The sequence below is a fragment of the Theropithecus gelada genome, unplaced genomic scaffold (genome assembly GCF_003255815.1).
Source record: "Theropithecus gelada isolate Dixy unplaced genomic scaffold, Tgel_1.0 HiC_scaffold_3605, whole genome shotgun sequence".
NCBI lineage: Eukaryota > Metazoa > Chordata > Mammalia > Primates > Cercopithecidae > Theropithecus > Theropithecus gelada.
In genome coordinates this window covers 1-3,616 of record NW_020260125.1, presented here as the reverse complement: position 1 = coordinate 3,616, position 3,616 = coordinate 1, and the positions used below count along the sequence as shown (strand labels likewise).

The 3,616-nt window shown below is 36.9% G+C and overlaps 1 non-coding gene across 1 annotated transcript; it reads left to right on the top strand.

Moving 5' to 3' along the window:
* The first annotated feature begins 885 nt into the window (after positions 1-885).
* Positions 886-992, top strand: LOC112617714. Its single transcript, XR_003117947.1, has one exon. It is a non-coding gene; the product is annotated as a U6 spliceosomal RNA (small nuclear RNA).
* The last annotated feature ends 2,624 nt before the right edge of the window (positions 993-3,616 follow it).

The window sequence follows — 3,616 nt, the reverse complement described above, 5'->3', positions numbered from 1 at the left end:
AAATGTCCAGCTTAACAGAAAGCCTTGTACTGTCTTCTGGAGACTATTTCCTACATACTCCTTGAATTTTTCAATAACTGAAGGGATTCACTAAATCCAAGGAAGACAGTCCCTTTTATCAAGTCAGAAGGAGGAGAATAAAAAGGACATTCCGATCATTCTGATGTTTCCCTTGTTTCTGTTGCTGCGTTGTTGCCACTCAAACTGGTCCTGCTGCCTGGTAATGGTTGACCTTTGACACCAAGATGCCCTTACTGATTCAGATCCCTCCAGTCTTTAAGTTCCCATATCTATGCTTGTATGCTCAGCCATTGTTCCCAAAGCACCAGCACCCTCCTCTGGCAGCTGGGCATCCTGACTTGATCTGCAGACAATGTGAGCAAATTGACACTTCCCCCCATATTCAGAACCTAATGTGGAAACCACATCTTAGCCAAGAATTAGCTGAGACCTTCATGGTACGAGATCCTTTGAGGCCGTTGTTGGTCTTTTCTCTGGCAGATATTAATTGGGCTTGTTCTAAAGGGTCAGAGGGGTTCAAATAATGTGACAGAAAGAGATCAGTGTTTGTTTCTTCTTCTTTGCTATCAGATCTGTACTGTGAGGCACCTTTATATTCTGTATAGAATCTTAGGCAGTAGAAAGTCCCATATGAACCTTCTCTGAACAGTGGCTCCCAGTTGTGGTCGGCCCTTGAGTGATCTGTTTTACCTGATAATGAAAATCATCCAAGCTACTTTCATCTGTAATTCAAGATTTTAAAATATTTTCAAATTCTACCTCACAGGGAGCCATTGAAGAGAATTCTCAAGTAGGTTAGTCGGACTTAACAGAACCAAGCCCTGTGCATGACTCATCACTAATCATGTGTAAAAGTAGGGCTTTGTGCTTGCTTCCGCAGCACATATCCTAAAATGGGAACAATACAGAGAAAATTAGCATGGCTTCTGCATAAGGAAGCAGCACAAATTTTTGAAGCATTCCATAGTTTGGTCAGTCACTGGAAGGTCATTTGACTATTTGCTGACTAGCTCTAAGGAAACAGTGTGAATCAAAGCAAAATGGGTGCCACCAAAATATTGAAATTGTGATTTGAACTAAAAAAATAGTCATGTAAGATGGTCTATGAGGTGACTCAGAGCTGAATAATGTGTTTGGTGCAAAATATGTTGTTAGTGTGTATGTCAAAAATTAGAGAATGTCAACTTACAACTTCATGGAAACTAAAAAACATATAGGTAGAGTTTTGGTCTCCATGTCAGCTGGAATTGAACATCAATATAAACCATTATCCTAAGAAAAATCTGCTGGCTCAGAGTTGGAGTCAGTAGAGAAGGATCACTGGTCCAAGCCAGGTCTTAACATCCATTGGTTTTTCTGCCCTTGGTGTGGTTGGTCAACTCCGTAATAGTGGACACTCACATTATCTACTTTAATGAGATATTTATGAGTAAATTTAGTTACAAACTAAGACGTAGTTGAGATGCCCAGAATTATAAGCCCTAAGGAGCAGGAAAACTAAGAAGCAAAATTAAGACTTAATAACATTTGCTGAAAACTATAACATTTGCATATTAGAACCTATGAACAAAATATGCATTGGGTTTTATTTGGGATTCCAAGATAATTTTAGTTATAATGTTTAGGAACAGATTATTCCTTTGCTTTACTATTTCTCTGAGCATTTAAAAAATGTTATCTTGTTAAATCTTTATAACGACCTAGTGAAATAAGGAGGCAAAGTCCTTACTTTGTTGAAGAAGACAAGCAAGTCATCCAAGAACAAAGAGCTGTTCATTATGGAGCTAGGAGTTAAGCAGAGTTGGAACACTTTCTATTATGTCATGCTAATGCAAGCTAATTTACTGGGTCACACTGCTCTCGATTTATGAGCATTTCACCCTACATTTTTGTCTTCTTTACTTAGAAGCTTCAAGAGAAGTTTGTAGAATGTACTCATAAATGGATGGGATAATACTGTTAAGTTCTGATATTATGATATTGTTTGAAATACTCTAAGAATTTTACATTTGGTAAGTTTTTTACATCAGTATTAAAATAGTAATTTGGTTTATTACATTTTTATACATAGAATTTGCCAATTACTTTCTGACTGCAAAGAAAAACAGATGCTAAAAATCTCTTCTGAAAACAGCAATCCAGGTAACACTTGTGATAGTGAATTACTTTAGGTCAGTTGTCCCCAATCTTTTTGGTACCAGGGACCGGTTTTGTGGAAGACAGTCTTTCTATGGGCTGGGGGAAGGTGGGGATAGTTTCAGGATTGTTCAGTCATGTTATGTTTATTGTGCTACTTTATTTATATTATTATTACATTGTAATATATAATGAAATACTTATACAACTTACCATCATGTAGAATCTGTGGAAGCTCTGAGCTTATTTTTCTGCAACTAGATGGTCTCATCTGGGGGCAACATGAGACAGTGACAGATCATCAGGCATTAGGTTCTCATATGAAGCACACAACCTAGATCCCTCGGGTGGACAGTTCACAACAGGGTTCATGCTCCAATGAGTATCTAATGCTATCACTGATCTAGGAAGGGGCAGAGTTCAGGCAATAATATGAGCCATTATTATTGGTTGGCTGTAAGTACAGGTGAAGCTTCCCTGGTTTGCCTGCTGCTCACCTCTTCCTGTGTGGTGTGGTTCATAATAATCCATGGACTGCTACCGGTCTGTAGCATGGGAGTTGAGGACCCCTGCTCTGGGTGGTCCTACCATAGATAAAAAAGTAAAAGTAAGGAACTTTTGATCTCAAAAGAATGCTGAAGCAAAGTTATGTTACATATGCTTGTCCCAACAAGGTCTCACTTACTGACATCATTCCTCCTCATTTGAAGTTGGAAAGAGACACATTTACTTTGTTGGAACAAGATGTGCTCTTCTACCTGCTGGTTAGTGGTCATGATAACAGCAATGTTGTTAGAACAAATGCTCTGCTACCATTTGCCAAAAGATTGTCATAATAAATATACAAATTGCTCAACTCTAGGCTCAGGAGATTATAATAAAATTAGAAAAATGTTTCATAATAACAACAATGCTAGTATGGTACCTGGTTGTGGACACCTAATACATTGTATAACTCAAACGGTATGAGGACACCTTTAATTTAGCCATCAATTTCTCAAAGAACTTTTGTAAGTTGGGTTTTATAAGTTGCAGGAGATAAAGATGGAGCAGACGTAATTTTGATCTTTAAGGTGCTCATAATAGAGTTGTCTCTATTTCATTTCTGTGCTTTTTCAATAGAATTTACAAAGAAAATATTTCCATTTATGTTTTCACTTCACTTAACAAATAACTATCGAATGTCTTTTAGATACTAACCATTTTTCTAATGCAACAGAACACAACAGAACACAATTAAAAATACAGACAGGAGCTTTTTATTATCGTTGTCATTATTTTTTTATTTTACTACTTTATTCAGTTCTTACTGTGTGTTAGATGCCCACTGGAAGCTTATAATTTATTATATATTGATTATGTGCCAGACATATGTGTTGAGGAATGAAAGTTCTGGTAAAAAAAAAAAAAAAGTAGGTATGATTCAAGGGAAGCATGCAGAGTGAGAAGAATTTTTCTA